This window comes from Tenebrio molitor, chromosome 5 (genome assembly GCF_963966145.1).
Source record: "Tenebrio molitor chromosome 5, icTenMoli1.1, whole genome shotgun sequence".
In the NCBI taxonomy this organism is placed as follows: Eukaryota; Metazoa; Arthropoda; class Insecta; order Coleoptera; family Tenebrionidae; genus Tenebrio; species Tenebrio molitor.
The window spans coordinates 24,411,674-24,433,499 of NC_091050.1; the positions used below are offsets into that span (position 1 = coordinate 24,411,674).

The following is a 21,826-nucleotide window of genomic DNA, read 5'->3' on the forward strand; positions in this document are numbered from 1 at the left end:
TGCAAAGCGGTCCATTCAGTATATTGTCCGCTAAATGACGGTAATTCTAATGTTGGCAATTTGACATTAATCTGCGCGGATTTTGTCTCTACTGAATTTGAACCCGATGTATTGTTCTGAGGTTTATTTTTCCCGAACTTTTCTGATAGATCTTGTAATTGCGCTAAAACTCTGTAGTAATTCTTTTCGAATTCCGCGGCCTGATCTGCGCTAGAACCACGATATACATAAGAACTGGTACGCCCACTTCCCTATACTTCTCTAATAAATAAGCGTGTCAAAAAAGCACCCCAGGTGTGAGCTTCAAAAGTTACTACTAGATGGCGCTGTATGTACGAGGGACTCATAGATATATAAGGAGAAGATACAGCAATAGGTGAAGTACTGGGGACAAGACGTACCTTTTGTTTCTATTTCAGTCGCACGCATGTAATTAACAAATATATAATTCCTAGCGTTTTCCATGAGTTGGGTATATTGTATATCCATGAAAGGATATTTCTTTATTTGAAGAATTGTAAGGAGTGGAACATACAATACAGGTCTTCATCTTTAAAGCAAAAAATAATTCACAAATAATTTGTCACGATGACGTTTCTCAATTATCGTCAACTAGATGAATACGAGGTACTTCTCTATTCAAGTGCAGATGTATGGAAACAAGACAAGAATACATTAATTGTGTGCTAGAAAAAAATGGAGGATAGTACCGGAATCGTTGATATGTTTTCCCAAGCAACGAAATACGTTTATATGGAATGGCTGTATCTTCCCCTTATATATCTATGGAGGGACTGTCATTTATGAGTTTTGAATAAGGATATATCCATATTTATAGATTTTGTATTGCCACAAAGCACACACTTTTTCATTTTTAGCAAAAATCAAAATTGTCTAATATTTGAAACTTTAAAATTTAACGTACAAAGTTCAACAGTGACAGTCCCCGAAACAGACACTGCCATCTAGCGAATTTTTATGAACTATTTTGCGGGCTCCAGCTGGTCCCAAATTTGGCTCTCAAAATGGCGGTGAGTGGGTATACCAGTCTTCTTTCTATCATGGCTAGAACTAATCCTTGGATCTTCAGATTCTAGAAACTCGATTCTACATTGCAATGTATAAAATTCATCATAAATTTGAGACAATTTTTCAATGCGGCTAGCGATTTCCTTAATATCGTTCCCCGGTTGAAACCCGGCACAATATTGTTCGGCTGACGTGACCTTTCGCTTTACAACACCCCTTTTTGCGATTAATTCTTTTAATTCTGCCATGGTTGGCTTGAATTCAAGGCTTATTGCGTAAGTACACTGATATTGACCAAAATTTTACCAATGTCTTGTGGTCTTAATGGAGATGTCCACTGAATTGACGTAAGTGTGTGTAAAGGATTGGATCATAAAGGAATTGGATTCACCAACCTGATGTGATGTACACGTACGCTGCTTCCCGTTGAATCGGCTGCTCATCCACGATGTGGTCGTCTTGCAGAAGCTTCTTCGTGGGTCGGCTGTTTGTGCTGATTCTCCGTGAGTTGGCTGCTCATCCACGATGTGGTCGTCTTGCAGGACTTCTCCGTGATTCAGCTGATTGCACTGTGCACTGATTCTAATTTGATCCGGTTCGAAGGGACCAATGTTTAATCGGCTTTAGACCGACTATCTTTTTTGCTCGAAGGACCTTTTTTGTTTTATTAATAGACTGATTGATTTTAACAATTTTAATTTATTTGTGAACTGTATTGTTGCACGGAGTTGAGGGTGGTCAGGTAGCTGACGCGACTGCCTCTGATCTGCCTTAGATCTCACTTGCAACAATAACTCTACAAGAAATCTCTTACATAATCTACATTTTCACTTATATAGCTACCCTTAGTACCTGCCTTCGGACGGGTGGCGAGACGTCTTTTCCCATTTCGTGCGTTCCCGTTTCGTGTGTTTTTGGGTTCCTACCTGTTTTAGTGCCGTTTCGGGCGCCAAGAAATTGGGTAGTGCCAGTTCGTGCGTCGTCCTTTATAGGGCTTTCTCCGCAATGGTACAATGTATAATTGTCCGTTTACTCTAAGGTTATATTGGGGCCGCCAAATTATCCCATTGTGTAAAAGTTGATTTGTCTACAATAGAAAACATTTTGTGATTGTAAACCGCAGGTAAACCCGGCTGGTTGTTTCGTTCAGAGTGGGACTGAGGCAAGTTTGTCGAAATATGAATTCCAATTTATAAATTTTCGTTTTTAGAGATTATGTTGAAAAATAAACTATGAAGGTCTAGTCACAAGGGGGTGTTCTAATCTTATTAAGGAGACCAGTCAATTAACCAGGGTACCATATACTTCGGTTCAGAAAATAATAAAACTAAACATTCTCCCTTAAACCGGACCTTGTACATCCACCCAACAGCTTTTAAAATTTGATTTATTGCAGGGGCGCGTGGCTTCTGAAACCCACACAAAGGGGCAGCTTATTAGGAGGTAACTACTTTTACGGCCCCAATATAACCTTAGAGTAAACGGACAATTATACTAAAGGGGTCCAATTTATATCTGTACCTGAACAGCTACTGGCTAAGGGAAAAGTTATTATAAAATCTCTTCACGTCTAATGTGTAAAGTGAAAAACACATTTATTTTGGACTTAAATGCACTCAGATAGGTAGGTATAAAATAAGTAGAAGTTTGTCATAAAGCCTTTACAAGGCTAAGGGTCAGTTTACAGAAGCGAAATTAACTTAATCGTAATCAAATGCGGGATTAACTGAACACGTGATCAGATTGAACCAATCGAAGTTTCAGATTCATGGGTTAATCGCACATTAAAATTTAATTCGAATTAAATATTTAATTCTCTTTCTATAAACTGGCCCTATGTGTAACTTATTCTATGCTAAATCTATAGTCAAGTGAACGAAATCAATCCCAACTTGAAGAATTTTTGATAACATTATTTGACAGCGAAACATAGTAAATACGAGTATGTGGGTAGGTATTTTTTTCACCCCATAGTAGGCGTTGAAGTGCCAATTGTGAACGCACTGTACCTACTGGTTACGAATCACGGATCAGCTGTTTGAATTTTACGTTTGACACGAGTGGTGCCATATATAATGGTGCGTTCACAATCGACTGTTCAAGGCCTACTACAAGTTGAAATTTTAAAAAACACCCTATATAATGTTTTTGATTAAAAATATTGGGTGGGTATTCCGTACATGACCGTATCCCGCATTGTCAGCGGACCAACGCACGAAACGGCACTAGCCGCAGGTAAAGACTTGGGACGACGCCCGAATCGGGAATATTTTCAGTAACGCACGAAATGGGAACGCACGAAACGGCACTAATTCTGGCGAGACGCCCGAGAAGTGTTCGGTTTGTACCGGACAACAACTGTATTCCCAATTTAATTTATTACTATTATGTATTTTTTGATTTTGTTTTACTCTTTTTCTAAAATTTATACACCTAATCATAATCCATTTGTCTTTTAAACAGTGTCGTGTTTTTGATTTTTCACGTATCAGTCTTTCTTTTTCTGTTTCTATTATACGTGTTTTATTCTATTTCATCATCAAATTTATACAGCTGTCCCAGAACTCGCTCCCCAGAGAAAAAAGGAAAAATCTTCATAAAAGCGCAAAGAAATAATCCCAAACAAATAATTTTCTATCTTGAACAATATTCAAGAAAAGAACATTTAATTCGACCAATCAAAGCGTCGACGATAAAATTTAATGATTTTCTCGAGCTCTCGAAGATAAAATACAATTTTATCGTCTTATATAATAAATAACTATTTATTTGCCAAAATGACACTGTTTCTAAAAAGCTACCGACTGTTTTGAGTTAAATTACGTAAGTCTAAATTACTTCCTATCAAATTCCAAAATGATTATTAACTTAGCCATCCATCAGTGCAAAACTTTTCGTAGAATTCCACCAACAAGCAAAAACGTTCACAGTTAATATACATATAACGGTGTTTTTTTAAATTTGGCGTCGAAGTAGGCGTTGAACTGTCGATTGTGAACGCACTATACAGGTTACGGATCACGGATCAGCTGTTTAAATCTTACGCTTTTACACGAGTGGTGCGCTCTCAGTCGACTCTCCAACGCCTACTTCGACGCCAAATTAAAAAAAAAACACCCTTTATGTAGGTAACAAAAAGAGAAATATGAAACACCGTAAAATATCTGATGTTCATTTCAATTTCCGGTCAAAGTTGGCGTTGAACGTGAACGCGCCACGGATTACAGATCACGGATCAGCTGTTTAAATCTAACGTCACTTTTTACGTGAGTGACGAGTGGTGCGTCAAGAGAAAAATAGAGAAAACTGCTAAAAATATGTCAAAGACGAGCGCAAATCAAACACTTACGTGCAGTCTTCGGACAAAATAGTCCCCGACAGTCGACCAGTACAACTTTGCGTAATACCCCGCTCACGTATAAACACGATTCAGCTGGTTCGCTTTGAATAACAGGCGAACCAGCTGAATCGTGTTTATGTGTGAGCGAGGGATTACGCAAAGTTGTGCTGGTCGACTTGTCGGGTACTATTTAGTCCTAAGACTGTGAAAACCGGTTTCGATATATTACTGTTCTTAAAAACTGTACTCGAATGAAATTACATCGTCGCTCTGAATGTAATTGTCTTCTGTTTTGCAGGAAACAACAAAATTGAGTTAAAAATATATCGTTTTGTGTTTCTATTGTATCGTAACTTCTCGATTGATTGTATATACTTAGAAGGGAAAGAAAAGAACTGAAGATGACTCTCACGGGCAACGATAAATTAACTACCTATACTACATTACCTGTTCAACTTCTCTATTCAATTTTTCCTTTATATTCAAGCTAATTTAATTTTGCATCGGTTGTGAAATATCGTTGAAATGGAAAAAAAAATGTTATTTACCATTAAAGACAGACAGCGTTTTTCTTTAGTCGACATCTATCTTTCTGTCATTTTTTTTCTTTTAATGAAATGATTTATATCTAGCATCTTTTAATTAAAAGTGAGATGTGCATTTCTCTTATTTGATTTTCATAAAATTTGCCGGTGTTCTATTTATGGATCTAAATGTACAGTCGTGGACAAAACTACATAATATCGCGTGGAATACAAAGTCGAAGTAAGCCACTCGGTCGAATTACTTACTGCAAGTAGAAGTATAAATATATACAGGGTTATTCACGTAAGATGCCGAGCCTGACCAGGTAAAAATACAACCCAAAATACACTTTACAAAGTATTCACTGTGTTTTGGTATTTAAAAATTAAATCAGGAATCCAAGTAGGTATTCTATTAATTTGAAAGGTACCGTATGTTTCAAAAAATTTCTGGTTAAGTAGGTCCTGCAAAACAAAAGCATTAAAAACCTATGGCGCAGCTTGTCAAATAATAACTGAACTGACAAAAACGTCATTAATTGCCCTAATAATTTTGTTCGCAAAATGTTATCTATGAGAATGATTTTCACTCCTGAACAACAGATATTCATGATTGAACCTTATTTTTCCAATGGTCACACACTTCACACATTTCGAGAAAGTGACAGTGTTCAGCAGAAGTGCTCGACCCAAAGTTCGTACTGAGGAAAATATTGAGACTGTCAAATGTGGCAGACGAACCCCAATTATCTCTCAGGCAACTGTCGCAGCAGACTGAGTTATCAGTGTCAATTTGTCAAAGGATTGTTCGAAAGGATCTTGAAGATTTAGTAACAGCTGAAAGATACCGGAACAACATTCTTGATGTTTTCACAATCAACTCCAACTATCTCAAGGGTATTTTCAATAAGACGGGGCACAGCACGCGAGACTCTTCGTTCTTTGTGGCAATTTTTTGCACCTATGCTGCTTGATAAAGAAGTGTCTTCCAATGTGCATCGAAGCTCAAGGCTATCATTTTTAACACTTGCTCTAGAGTAATTTAAAACACATTATTGTTAATTGTTGTTTATTTATTTATTTATTTATTTATTTATTTATTGTTGTTACATTACTTGTTTACACACATTGCCCGGGTTTATTGGCTTTTGTTGATATTGTTGTTGCGCGGCCGTGCCGGGTACATAACCTAACTTTAATCCGAAGCAAATAAGCGATCGTCTGCGCCTCCGCGGTACTGCAATATGAAATCTTGGCGCCAACGCCAACGGCCAACCCCAATTCTCGTAGAATCGTAGAGGAAAAAAACCGTTCTCAAGCTTTTTTTGAAATTGCCATTTTATGACAGTTCATTCAAAACAATTGTTGTGATAAACACATTTCCACCTGAATATTCAAGTTACGCCATACGTTTTTAATGCTTTTGTTTTTCAGAACCTACTTGACCAGAAATTTTTTGAAACATACGGTATATCTGTCATTGCATTTTTCGTTCATATTTAGTATTTGAAAAGGTTTTCGAACAATGACAGAACCGATATGATCCTACTTACTGTTACGTTATAAATTACGCTCCCGAAACTGGGCACCCTGTTACCGGTTACAAATCCGGAATGTTCAGGGGTATAACGAACAAGTCGTGGCTTCGACTCGGTTTACAATGCGAACCACGAGAAACGCCGACTGAAGCTGAAAAATTGGTGAGAACAGCCCGGAGTACGGGAAATGATACACAATCTTCCAACTAATCGTTTATTCAGATGTCAAACAATGAAAATAATGATATAAATGAAAAAGAAAACAACGAAGCCTGACTAGCCTTATGGCGTGTACAAAATTGAATAACCCTAACTCCTCGGAGGGTCCTCCGGGTCCCAGATATTCAACGAACGAGTACCGGCGAAACAGTAAAAAAAAATCCCTTCTTAAGCGAAGGAGGAAGGCCGACTGGTCCTACGTAACGTCGCTATTCGGCTACGCCGCCCGCATAAGCGGGGAGGTCCTCCAAGTCTTCCTTCGCTCCAAAAAAAAAATTGAAGTTAAGAGGTTTTTCTCCGGTACGGACCGGTGAAGAACCACGCGCAAAAAAATGTTCGGTGAGCGCGATACACAATTCCTGGCGAGGTCACTCACGGATTGATAATCGTTCGTGAATATAAAAACCCGACGGACTTGATAAGGAAATTTTTTCTTAAGTTAGTAAGATTAATGAAATGTCGCGCCTTATGACAAAACTGCAACTTTAACAGTGGAACAAATTATAAATCCTAAACGCGATATACAAATTAAAGGAATTTGATAGAACTTTTCATCCGTCGAAATAATGAGTGACAATGGAAATTTGACTATAGTTAAATACAAACGCTCAATTAGTTCGACGGAGTGACAAAATACAACCGAAAACTTTGAGAAGCTACGGCCTGTAAAAATTGGGGTGTCACCACTGCTCCTGACTTGCTGGAGGGTAGATCCGGCACCTTCCGGTGAGTCCGGGGACGACCTGGACTGACAGGACCCGACGAGATCCTGATCCGCAAAAGCGTTCGGTCTGGAACCTTCCGTAGTGAAGTCCGTGATCCGCTTGGCGATGTGGGCGGCGGTACTTAGACGAATCGTCTCCAACGGCCCTCGTGAACTCCACTACGTCGTCTCGTCGGCCCTGCAAATTCACTCGATCACTGTCCCCTTGACTCTCCCCAGGCACTGACAACACTCCCCGGCAAAAGGTCGTGAAAAATTCCACGTTCTGTCTCTGGTTCCCCCGATTTATAGCTTCCACCCCCTCTGTGCGCAGATTTTTCGGCGGTAGTCCGAGTACGTTTCCGTCGCGATGGATTCTAGAACATTCTAGAAAAATCGCGAAGATTTACAATCGCGCGGCGATTTAAATCGTAACATTACCCATTAATTTTGCGATTTTAATTGCTTATTATTGTTATTAAATCATATTTTGAGGTATTTTTCTGTCAGAACTTGACATTCATTAGGCTGACGTTAAAAGCTGTCTATGTTTTATGCGCTTGTGAATTGTGTTTTGGGTTGCATTTTTGAATGGTCAGGCTCGTCATCTTACGCGAATAACCCTGTATACCTAATATTGTTGCAAAAAACCACTTTGCCTTTGCAACAGCACTTTTATGGCATTAGTCATTTGAAATGATGTATTTTAAAACAGTACTTATATGGAAAATATTCAATCCAAACTATGATTTTCTGGTACCTTTGTGTCTTTATTTGGTTCAAAAATATTGAAAAAATGCTGTTGTAAATGACAAGTGGTTTTTTGCAACTTGAGTCAACATTACATTTATCTGACGTGCGGACCAAAAGAGACTACAGAGTGATCAACAAGAAACCAAATCAAGAGTGCTACCTCATCTTTTGTTTTATCGAAACGTATTTCCATCATGAATCAGCCGCTTTTATTTACTTGCTGTGCAACTCGTTTTGTTGGTTCCCTACCTCTCAAAAATCTATTATTAATTGCCTTTATAAATTTTTTGTAATTCATGAATAATAGATTTAAAAGCAAGTTATAATTAATTATTATTTATTATTGATTAAGGAAAAAACACACAGTTACACAAAATTCCTTCATAAGGCACAATCTTGAGTTACAAAATTTTAAAAATAATTATTTTTCACAATTCTTTGTTTTGTTGTTTTCTGTAAGTGTAAAAGTTATTATTCTCTAATTTTTGGGTAATTGAGAACTTACTCGTATTTTTCTAGCAGTGTTTAAAACATTTAAATTACTCCAAGGTCAAAAAATAAGTTTTCACAAAAACTGCTCAAAATGTTCTCCATTGTGGTCCAGACAGAATCAAACTTGCCTCTCATAATTTCAAAAACCCTTATGAAGCTGTCAATTTGTTTAAGGTAATGTGTGGGTTTTATTTCTTGCAACACACAAAGGGAAACAAATTAATATCCTTCTTAAAAATTTTCTGATAAGTGCCATAACACAATTTAACTTGCTGTCTTAAACGCCTTACGAAAGTTGAGGGATGTTCCTTGATAATTTGTCAAACATTTTGCACCGTTTCTAAAATTTGAATTAAGGACTGACCTGACTTCTTCTTAATGATGGATTATGATGTGTTAAAATTAGGCACTATAATTTTAAGACATTGATAAACTTGTTGATAACCAATACCATCAGGTTCAGACATCTGGCTTGAAATTCTTCGGTGTAAGGGGGTACAAAGTAAAGCCAGTTTTCATTTTCTTGTTTCACCCTCTTTCGAAAATAATCTAATAAAAATGCCTTCTCTTTAATGGTAAAACCCATTTTACAACTTATTCTGGGATAATTATTGCTTACAACTTCAATAAACGTCTGTAAACTTTGCCGAAATCGAAGATTTGTTTTCTAGGTTAAATCACTTAAATTGTCAACAACAACAACCTTGAATTTTGAAATGTGACATTTCAACGAAGCATCTCCGTACCAGTGGCGTCGCGTTTGGCAATAAAGATGATAATTTACTTACTCTTACAAATGTAAAATGTTGCTCTTGTTAATCTTATAAATTGTTTCCCTTATCTTATAATAATAATAAAATGCACAATTATAATTCCAACGTCTAAAATTCATAAGGTATCATTTTTTATTAAATAGCGTTTGAGACCATAAATTGTCTACGCCCATGTTTTCACCGATTATGTGCATATGATTTTACTACGACGTGACCGATAATTTGCAACGCTTGCTCTGATTTGGATTCTTGTTGATCACTCTGTATTCATATCACAACTTTTTACGTTTAAAATCCCCAGTTGCAAAGCGTCTTTGGTCTCTATGTCAAACGTATATTTGGTTGCAGCGTTCGTGTGATATCTTGAAAAGTACTATTCCGGCCAAAAAATTTCGTTCGCCCTTTTCCTGTCATTTCACAAAAATTGGCTGTACTTTAACCTTTATTGTCATTGCGATTGACGTTTGCAAATTAAAATTTGAAATTTATTACTGTCACCTATAAGCACAGACACAATTTGATTGACACATGTCAAAATGTGAAGTGAGGTTATTCTTTCCTAAAGGCTGTATTACAGCATACCTGAGTGGAATGACAGTTGTGGACGAAATTTCTTGTCCACCATTATACATCACCACACGACGACATTACATATGACCCTGACTGTACTGTAGCGGTATCCATAAATCATGGTGGGAGTCCACGTTAACAAGGATGATCTAAAGCAGGACGGTACCCACTGTGTCTGAACCGAATTTAACACCCAAGCACAAAACCCACAGCAATTCGACAAGGCAAAATTGGCATTAACAATGCTCGTTTTTGAGCAATGCGAAGTTTCGAACGGTCGTAATTCCAAGTTTATTAGGTTCAAAGTGTAACCCACTTTTATTAGGGATCGTGTTTTAATGATCTTTTCCCTGTAATAATGTGAATATACCTGTTTCACGCTGCTAGGTTTATCTTAGTCATTATTTTGTGTGTAAAATTTGCGTTTTTTTTCTTTCAAACTTGTTGTATAGGTGCTTTAATTATTTTCCTTATTAACATAATTACGAATAACAGATAATAATGAAGCAAATTTTTTCTATTTTTATTTACTTTGCTATTCACACTGAATAGTATTAACCTACGAACAGTATATTTTATTATGAATGAAAATACAGTTTGGTCAGGAGAAATAAAATTACTTTAAAATCTGGAAGTACTGAACTTAATAATACTTAACATTGTGTTTTATCGTTAACTTCTCTTTGGTATGATCATTTACTTCCAGTTTAAATTTTGATATTATTTTAAAGTTGCAGTTTTTCTGAATATTTAACAACTAAATGGAACAGACGTCGCAGTTACGTTCATTTCTCCATTTTTTCGAACAACAAGCGGGTCTTGAACACGTATGTACGAGTATGTCGTTTCAGGCTTAATACAGCCTAGTAGGACTACATACACTGCGTTTTTTATTTCGCTGAACATACAATGTAAAATGGCTCTGTTCAGTTCTAAAATGGACAAGTCAATTCATTTGAAATAGGCAACCAAACTTACAGATCCATGAATCCTATGTTCAGTCAAATAAAAAACTCACGGTATATGCCATTCACGATGTTTTGGCATAAGGGGAGGCCATGGAAAAAGTGCATTTAAGTTGGCAGTAAAGCTGTCTGTTGAATTAGGTTATTTTTTTCTAAGTTTGAGGTTATAAACTGCGTCATTGTCTAGTGCATTGTTGTCAATTTTACTAGTTTGCAATATAAAATACTCACACATTTTTAATCCAATTTAACAAAATAGGGAACTGACTTGAACAGACTACAGAATAGTAGGGACCAGGACCGAAAGATGAAGTGGCTCCTGTTAATTTATGCACCACTTTAGATAACCCACCTATACAGTGTCTTAACCAACCAGTTAGTAACTTCTCAATAAATTTTTCATTTTAACTAAAACATTCCTAGAACTAGATTGTATAAAATCTTGTACCTACTTATTAAGCCTTACTTTATTCCAATCTTTCTGCAAAATATTTACACACCCATCGTCCATGACCAAAAAGAACAAAACTATTCAACTTCCATAATTTCATTAGAAAATTCTGAATCATCATTACCTGCATCTAAATCCAAATCAAATTCCGAGTCAGATTCTCCTAATGAAATTATTAAAGGAAGAACGTTTTCAAATGAAAGATTTCACATTAATTTTGCCCAATCTTCCGAAATAAGTTCTTTCCAATATCTACAAAAATGTTGGCAAATTTCAGGAGTACATTTCAAAATAGACTCGAGCCATAAATTCACAACTCGCGAAGTGCCCCTTGCCATTTCAATTGGGTCGTTGTTTCTTCCTTCATTATCCGTGCTACATATTTATCTTGTACTCACCTACGATTTAATTTATACACAAAAAAAAAAACTTGACTTCATTGTAACTTACTGTAAATTAGTTCTGCAGGCTAATACAAACATCATCAATACGGTTTAAAGTCGCTTAATTATGATTACGGTAAATTCGGCAACATGTTACTTTCATTTTGATAGGTCCGCATGTCAGGCACTTTAGTGACAGTAGCGATGACAGAAATCAAACATGTATCCAACGTTAAAAAATGAAATCATAGCCTCCCCTTATGCCAAAACATCGTGAATGGTATATATGTAGTTGTATTTATTAATTGTCCAGCACCATATTTAATTGAATTTTTGTTTCACTCTTGATCACAAAAAGTGTGAATATTAATGAATGGTCAAATATCTTATTAATTATATTTCCTACCTACAGTCGCGAGCATTAAATCTTGGTCGTCAAGGTCATTTTGAAATTTCCCGCTACTGTCAAGTTAAAAATTTTGCCTGTTTAATTAAGGCCAATGTCAATAAAACCTCAATCAAAAATAAATTGTCAAAGTTTTATTCTAAACATTCAAAATTGTGGCCCCAATATCGTATTTTAACAGAGTATAAACTATTTCCCTGATAAAGACGGATGTGTCAGAAACTAGGGTGGCAACCCAGTTGGGATTTCCAAAAAGTTGACAAGATCTTGACAAGACAAGACAAATGGAATTTATTAGAAGTTATGCCCGTTTCACATAGAGCACTTTCCGTTGCGTCAGAGAATGATCTTGACGACCGAAATTTATTGCTCGCGACAGTAAAAACAAAAAAATATCCATAAGTTTTCAAAATACAAAGCCAACTTGATTTTTTTAAATGGGAGCATGGGTTAAATGGGGCATCATTAAAAGGTTATTTTTTAGAATTAAATGATATATGTAATAGGTTTAGTTTTCTCGAAATCGACAATGTACCTACTATTCCGGACACGGAATATTGGCCAACATTTTTTAGACATTTCTAAAAAAATGATGTAAACCAGTCATTAGTGTCATTAATAAATGACAATTATTAACAATCACTTTGAAGTTTTTCTTGTGACATCAAAAAAGCAGGGAAACGGCATTATCGAGTCAAAAGTTGGGTTATATTCAATAAAGGCCAGTTCACACACATTTGTCAGTTAAATGTCAGTCGTGGCCAAGATTGCGTGTCCGGAATAGTACATTTGCGCTCACAACACACAAGATTTTTTCTACAATCGCAACCATGACTACTACATATTATTTTATTTGGACCAAATCAATGTAATACCTTCTTAAAATCAGAAACTAATTATTCACAATATTCACATTAAAAGTACAATAATTACAGTTTTTGAAAAGCAATTCATGCTCTGGAAGTGTGCATTCTGGTTCTTTTGCTGCACTTACAATTTCGGGAGGTGTACACGAAAACGCTTCCTCAACAGTTTCCCTTCCTTCTACAGGCTTTTGAGCAATGTTTTTTCTAAAAACACAAAGAACACCGACACAACAATTCTTTCTGTTTATTCGTTGTCACTAGTTACAATAATCACTGGACATCTGATTTTAACAAAAAATTCGGAGAGCGAGCGTTTTGTACATTTTGTCATGCGTGAACGACAAAGTGACAGTCCTCGGAAAACGTCAACTTTGCGTTGTCAAATGCAAGCGCAAAGACCTACTTTCTACAGGGTTATTATAAATGTTTGTAGTCAACGAGCCCATGAAAACAAATGAAATTTTTTCTTTTGCCGTGCCATAGTTCCATACGAAAATGATACGAAGTAGATTAATTATTATTCTTGACATTAGGATGTTCTGTTTACCTTCAAAAAATTCTTTTAATTATTAACCACAACAGTGAAGATTCGTTTAAAGAAATTGTTCCAACGTTTTAATACCGTTAGTAACAGTGACTAAAATCCATCAAGATGGGATTTGTTACCAAAGTGAACTTTAAAGTTCATATGGTTCAATTCATCTCATACGGACAATAAAATTTAATTTTCTTTATTTCAGTTTTGTACAGTTGGCTTCAAAAAAAACGGGAAATGAAATTTGACCTAATGTGAATTGGAAATTTAATTTGTCAATTTATGTCAATTTGTGTCTGTTTGGCAGTAGTATATCTGACACATAAGTGCAGTTTTTTAACCTAAATTCTAAAAGGTCGTTTCAAACTATAAAAATTTAATAAAATCTGACAGAACTTTTTCTGACAGTTCCCGTTTTTTTTGAAACCAACCGTAAATTTATCCACTGGTGTTCAACCACAGGTGTGTAGAACTGAATTGTTGCTGTTAAATTATTCAATGGGTACTGATGAATCATTTTTGTTTTAATAAGTTTCGAGGAAACATAGGTACTATTGGGGACACGGAAAACTGGGCAGATGTGTCATTCAGTTGTCAGAACTTCTAAACCATACCTTAGCTACTCATAACCAAGCTTAAGTTAATTTGACAGTTTTTTTGAAATTATCAATCATAATGACGGTAAAGGTGCAGTTACATTGACACTTTTTGAAATGACAAATTAAAGCTATTTAACTGTCCAGCAAGGTTTTATTGTTGTTGATGTGCATTAAATGATTTCCAATGTTATAATGTGGAGGGGCAGGATACACAAGATGGGCGACGTCAGACAGGTTCCGTGCATGTGTTGATTCAATCTGGAATAGTCATTAACGAAATCAGTAACAAATATGGAAGAGGAGGTATACTTATTAGTTCTAACGTCCCCTGACTACTACAATCAGGTTATGAACTTACAGCAGGACCATGCCTTGTCTGAAAAGAATGACAAATCCAAAGTTCTGTTATCATTCATTTTGTTTAAAAACCAGCTGCAATATGCAACACGACGTGGATAATCAGCTGGTTTCAGTTCTTGAAACAATGACATTTTATAAGGGAGCAAATTTAATCTTTTCTTCACAATTTTCTGACATGTGCTCAGTGGTACACCTGACTGTGCTGACAGTCTCAGCAATGATGTTCTGGGATTTTGTTCCATTCTCTCTCTCAAATCTTCACCAACTTGAAGCCTTCTCGATGACTTTTCCTTTGAAACATCTCTAGTTTTGTTCATTCACAATCCATCGAATGTGGGTCATTAAAGATTGTTCCTCTATCTCTAAATTAGGAAACTTTGCGAGATATTGATCCTTACATGATTGCATTCTGTTTTAATCTCGTACACCATTTTAATAAAATGAAATAATGATGAAAGTAGTCTGTTCCACGGTGTACCCCATTGCAATCCTAAAAATCCTTTTTATCCCAAAAAAATGTGTTTAGGAGAAACTGATAATTAGAAGAGAGAATTTGGAAGAGAACAGTTAACCTGAAAATAAATTTACTTGAAACTTACAGAATTTTACTAACCTAACCTTGATCACTGTTGTATACTCATCGTCGTCGTCTATGGTCTTAACACTCTTAACTTTTACTAAAGACTTATTTTGATTCTAAGGAAAAAAATGCGGTAATCAGTGATTTGACATTGACAGTGACTTTTACAGTTTCAGTTGGTCAGGAGCTCATTCATGCCAATATTCCACTAGATACAGTGCACAATCGAAAGAAGACGGCACAAATTCATGGCCTACTTGGACTACAAACATTTATAATAACCCTGTATATCGATTGTAGAAAAAATATATTTCAAAACATTTGAAAAGTAGCTTTCAATGAGTCCTAAGTCTATATAAGAATTCAGGGTTCTAGCTTAAACCATTTTAGCAGGACGGAGCCGATTGCATACATAATCGCAACCCTGTATACGGTCGTTTTATTGGTTGTGAACCTCTCGAAAAATCTATTATTAATTAATTAATTTTTAATAATTAACCCTCCACCACCCGGCGGCAGGGCAATTTTGCCGGAGTACATACACTATTACGGATAATACTATCAAGTAATAGTGCAGTGCTTATCAACATAATTACTGGCGTCTCGCCTCCATATTTTGACTTTTTTTAAGGAATTTCCTCACGATATGACATGAGTATAATAATATACCTTTTTGAATTTCAACCACCAATGTGTTCTCTAAGTCCAAAATTTTTAAATTTTTAAAAAGAGATTGCGGTACTATTCCCGTTGCTGAAATTATAAGTGGTAAAATCGAAATTTTTTCTAAACACCAAAGATTTCTCATTGCAATGGAGAGTTCTAAATATTCATTAATTTTTGTATTATACTCGTATGTCTGTGTTATATTGTGTGAATTTCGAACAGCTATATCTAAAAGATATGCTTGCTTTTGTTGTTTATTGAAAATAATAATGTCTGGTCTGTTATGCTAAGAATCGCCCTCAAATGTCACATGATTTATATTGACAAATCACAACTCCGAATTGTTTGAATAGCAACCAATCACAATTTAATTAAGCGGAAATTTTCCCAGGGAAAATTTCCGATATAATTGCCCTAGGGAAAAAATTTTTCGGGCGATTCTCTTCCGAATATACCTCGGGACAGATATATATCGCCAGAAATTTTTTCTTGCAGTCCAACACTCGTGTTTGTCGCTCAAAATTACCCTCGGGCTAGCGCCCTCGTGTAATTTTCTTGCTACAAAGACTCGTGTGTGAGGACTGCTCGAAAAAATTTCCGGCAATATATCTGTCGCTTGGTATATTATAACGGGTGACTATTAAAATTTTCACTTGCAGTTGGCTTTGAACGAGTTTTTATTTTTTCTGTTACTTTAGACACACGCAAGAACGAACGACAAATGTCAGTCAGTACAATTGAAACATAACCAAATTAAGAGAAAAAACATTTATTGAAATGTCAAACTTGTCAGTGTTTAAGGTGCAACGGAAAACAAAGAATGATCCATAGCCAACCCTAAGTGAAAATTTTAATAGTCACCCGTTATATGAATATGAATGTCAGTTAAAACTGTACGATCAAAACAGAATTTGTAATTGTCATTTTCCAAACAACTTTCTGCTTTAATTATAAATACTGGGTGCCCCAAAATTCGCGGAACAACTCAATGGGGCAATGTCAACTCATGTTAGAAGATAATGAGAAAAATAATTTAAAAATTCTATACCTGTTAAATTTCAAGATATGGGGGTCCAAAAGGTGCAGTTTTGATCTCATTTATTTTAAATATTAAAAAAGATTTTGACTATTTATCTTTTACTAGCCAGTGGCATAATAATTCTGAACGATTGTGATCAGGTTTGCAATTTTTTTCTTCATTACTTCCAGCATTTCCAAATAGTAATTTTATGCCCATTTTACCTCAAATAACGTTCGGCAACATGGCTTTGATTTTTCGCTCTCATTTCCATGGATACAACAAAAATGAAATATTTGCAGACTATTTGGATACATAGAATGTTTTTTATGTTGCCACATTTAGTGTAACAAAGAGGTCCATATCTTCTACAAAAAAGAAGATTGATTTTTTTAAACATTTTTACCTGATATTTTAGTGACTACTTAACAACGTAGTGCTAAGTTGTTCCGCGAATTTTGGGGCACCCTGTATAATGTGGTTGTGTATCCTTTAATAAGTTGAATTTATCTGCTAAATTCATGTGTATAATTTTTGCGAAAATATCATGACGTTTCTTATATTCGCTTTGAGCCAAAACGGTGCAAGAAGAAATGATGTGTTCAGTGGTTTCCCCTTCAGTTCCGCAAATCCTACATTTATCAATGATCGATTGCAAACCGCATATGTGTTTTTTATAATTTCTTCTATTTATAACACGATCTTGTATTGCAAATATAAAACCCTCAGTCTCAGGACGAATATTTGATTTTTTAAGCCATGCATGAGAAGCTTGAATATTAATTATTATTATTATTATTAATGCTTTATCTTCAATGATAAAACTCATTTTATCTACGATCGTGTAAAAAGTAGCCACTTTTTGCACTAAAAATCGTTGTCAAAGTTGACGTTTAGTGAACTGACGGAATCGTGCCGTAAAACTTTTAGTGCACGCTTTTACGGCACGGAACTGTCAGAATACAACAATACAATTTGTTGGAAACATTGTTTAGAAGATTGCTAAACGACGTGGTTCTCAAATGATTTTGGTTATTCGTAAAATATTGATTCAATAATAATTATTTTATACAAATTTAAGTTTAAAACGGGTGCGATGATCTCACGATCGAAAGTTCCTTTGTTGCACTCACATCTTTTAAAATACTCCCTCCTACTTCGATTGTATTTTAAACCCGTTCGTGCAATAAATGACTGGCAACATTACTAAAAAATGTTGCAGGCAACATGTTGCCAATTGTTGCCTTGGTGTAAGGCCGCCTTAAGTCTGGGATAATTGTTGCTTACAGTTACAGGAAGCGTCGTAAACTTTGCCGAAATTGACAACTTTTTTCAAGGTTAACATCAAACACCGTTGCTTTAAAACTGACGTTTGTTTGACATTTCAACGAAAAATTTGCGTACCAGTGGCGTCGCGTTTAGCATTAAAGTTGGTAAATTATCCATTCTTACAAGTGTAAAATGTTGCTCTTGTTTATTTTCTCTCTTATCTTAGAATTGGTGAATGTTTGACGTCTCACAACTTTGTTATGCAAGCTATTAATTTTTCTTCGTTTGCATTCTTGCGATCTAGATTGTCGTCGGCATTGGTCAGTTTTCTCTGGGGAACGAGTACTGGGACACAATGTAGGTATACGGGGTTAGTCACGAGAGACTTCCGATGAAAATTTCGTTGTTTGCAACCGAAACTACAATTTCCAATGGTTTCTAGCTTCCTAAATTTATAAAAAGTAATACTGAAATCAACGATTGCTGGCCCTTATTGTCTGTCATGTCAGTTTTCACATTTATAACGAGTTTTTATTTTTTCTGTTACTTTAGACGCACGCAAGAACGAACGACAAATGTCAGTCAGTACAATTGAAACATAACCCAATTAAGAGAAAAAACATTTATTGAAATGTCAAACTTGTCAGTGTCTAAGGTGCAACGGAAAACAAAGAATCATGCATAGCCAACCCTAAGTGAAAATTTTAATAGTCACCCGTTATTAACTTTTGCTCATAACCTCAATAAAGAGAAAGTGTCATGATTAATCTTATTCGCCAAGCTACTTGGATTGCTACCTTATTTCGAATTAAACAAAATATCAAGTTCTAGGAGTTTCTTGGATTTTGGGTTGCATATAACGAAATTTTCGTCGTAAGTCTCTCGTGAATAACCCTGTATAGTAATTCGTTTATCTAACAACGTAACAACTATGTACAGACTGACACAACACCTTCCTCGCCTGGCTCAAATTCTATCCACATTATACTCATCATAAACCAATCTTGTACCACAAATTTTACCATACATTTCTTATTTTATTAAATGTCAGGTTGGGCTCTTACACTCTTCACGCTAAGGCACGTCTAATTATAATTTGAGTGTTTTATGTTGGATATTATGGACAAAAGAAATCTTTCAGTTTAAACCCTCAGCTTATATAGTATTTTATGTTGATCAGTGGAACGGCCCGTGCTTACGCACGGAGCAATAAAATATTTACAAATTATTTAATTATTACTATTTGATTATGTGACATCTCTATTCTATTCTTCTTTTCTGTGACAAACGGCTTCTTTCTCTATGTGTCTCTCTTTCGCTATCACTTTGCTGATAATTTTATCTTCTACGCTCATTTTCGAGATCTCTTTCTTCTTGGCCTACGTCTTTGTCGATCTCTATTTGCTACTCTTTATCGCTTAAGTTCGTCTAAATTAACCATTATTGTAATATTTTTCATATAAAATTAATGACAGGTTTTACTGGCAAAAGGGACGTGTCATAGCAACACTGTTTCGTGGGTACCGCCATATTGTGACACGAAACGGACATCTATTTGCATTCTAGTATACTTGATTTCAAAAAAACAGCGTACAAGTGCTGAGAGCTGTATCCATGGAAATGAAAGGGAAAAATCAAAGCCATGTTGCCGCACGCTATTTGAGGTAAAACGAACATAAAATTACTACTTGGAAATGCTGGAAATGATGAAGAAAATAATTGCAAACTTGATCACAATCGTTCAGAATTATTAGGTCACTGGCTAGTAAAAGACAAATAGTCAAAATCTTTTTTAATATTTAAAATAAATGAGATCAAAGCTGCACCTTTTGAGCCCCCATATCTTCAAATCTAAGAGGTATAGAATTTTTTTATTATTTTTCTCATTATTTTCTAACATGAGTTGACATTGCCTCATTGTTCCGTGAATTTTGGGGCACTCAGTAGAATTATAATGTCAAAATAAGATAAAAATAATATAGATTATTCTTAATAAGAAACAATTCTCTCTAGAATGAGAATACAAGACTATGTTTAAAATAAAGATATCAAATTTTTATTCGTGCAGAATTCGTGATTTTTTTTTATTATGAGGAATGACATGAATTTTTGGAAAGTGTTACTCGGTTAATATTTGAAAAAAACATATACATAGGAAAGGAAGCCCGAAAGAAAATATATGCACAATATGTGGAGACTGTGATAAATAAGAAATAAAGGGACGCCGATATTGGGTAAATTACCTTTACATGGAAAATCGAATTGCGGTTGAATCTCGTAGATGGAAGACAATAGAATGAATAAATTCGTTTTGATGTACGATAAAAAAACAATGTTGAACTGAAAAAAAAAATGCTTGCCAAAACCCGTAAAAGAATTTATTCACTATTCCATATGGGTTAGAATACTTATTTGTTATTTCAAATTAATCTCTTTATTTATTTAATGTATTTATTTTACCGTATTTTTATTTATTTTTTCTACAACCGTCAAAAAAACGTGACATTTATATCGTTATCAAGTCACAGAGTATGTCATTTTTGATAGTGAAAAAATATTTGTCAAAAAGTTTTCTTGGATGCTAAAATAGTTATATTTTAGCACCCACGGAAACTTTTTGACGAATATTTTAGCATCCAAGGAAAATTTTACAAAAATAAAAAAATTCAAAAATTTTAAAATGCTGTTGTAGAAAAAATAGTGTTTGTATTTCGTGCGAAAGATGATTGTTTTGTTGGCGCATTCGAATGAGTTTGAAGTCTCGACCTGACGGTCTCGACCAAAAACTCATTCTCATGCCCCAACAAAAAACAATCATTTTGCGCACTTAATACAAAAATAACTATTTAAATATACACTGAACTCCAATATTAACGCATCACTTGAATTTTTACGGTTTATTTGAAGAGTTTTACTTTAAAGCAAAAAATTGTTATACACACTGAAAATAGAGGTAAAACATAGAACATGCTACACGTATAATTAAAATTTCCAGCCGCTGTTTACAAAAATGAGCCAAAATATAATTTTTCTACAACTGTCAAAAAAACGTGACATTTTTGCATCGTTATCAAGTCAAATCGACCAAAAACTCATTCTCATGCGCCAACAAAAAACACTCATTTTGCGCACGTAATACAAAAATAACTATTTTGTTAAATTTTGCAATTTACTCGAAAATAATTTTAACACATGTTTCCTTTATCGAAAATTATGCGCGATTATCATTAGATTGTTAAACATTAAAAAATAGGGGTCTAAACAAACAGTTAAGTAAATCACTTGTCTGATTCAACGAAAAGATTAGTTAGATTTTGTCGTTAAAAATTTAACGTAAAATTTGAAGGTATTTGAAACAGTTCATGATTAATTGCCAAGCAACATTTTGTATACCCTTTAAAGTCGTGTCAAAATTGGGCGCGCTTTATTAGAAACGTCAAATTGTGAAAATTTATTGAAAATACTCTAAAAATAGACTACAAAGGCAGAAATTTCAATGTTGATGAAAAAGGAAAAACATTTTGCCTATGGAGAGTGTCGTAAGAACTTCAATGACACCGTTGACAGTTCGTTTTCTCGTGGAACACTATCCAAATGTAGGCTTTACAAAATGTAAGGTTAAGAGAGTCGTCAATTTATTTGAAGACACAGGAAGCGTACGTGAACTAAATTACCTTGCTAAAATATCCCGATCGTGTTTTAGTCCTTTATGGAAGAATTAAAGCATCCAGTATAATAAATTACGTCCAAATGTTGTCTTTAACTTTGTAAGTGTTTGTAAGGTTAG

At 35.0% G+C, this 21,826-nt stretch overlaps 1 protein-coding gene and 1 long non-coding RNA gene across 3 annotated transcripts in view; one reads left to right on the top strand and one right to left on the bottom strand.

Annotated features, from left to right (window-relative positions):
• LOC138131967 (pseudouridylate synthase RPUSD2-like) overlaps nucleotides 1-21,826 on the top strand; it is a 449,464-nt gene that overhangs the window by 26,758 nt on the left and 400,880 nt on the right. The gene's annotated exons all lie outside the window — the stretch shown is intronic.
• Nucleotides 8,427-9,545, bottom strand: LOC138132125 (uncharacterized). The gene is made up of 2 exons (XR_011159990.1): nucleotides 8,612-9,545; nucleotides 8,427-8,559 (listed from the first exon to the last, which is right to left on the bottom strand). It is a non-coding gene; the product is annotated as an uncharacterized lncRNA (long non-coding RNA).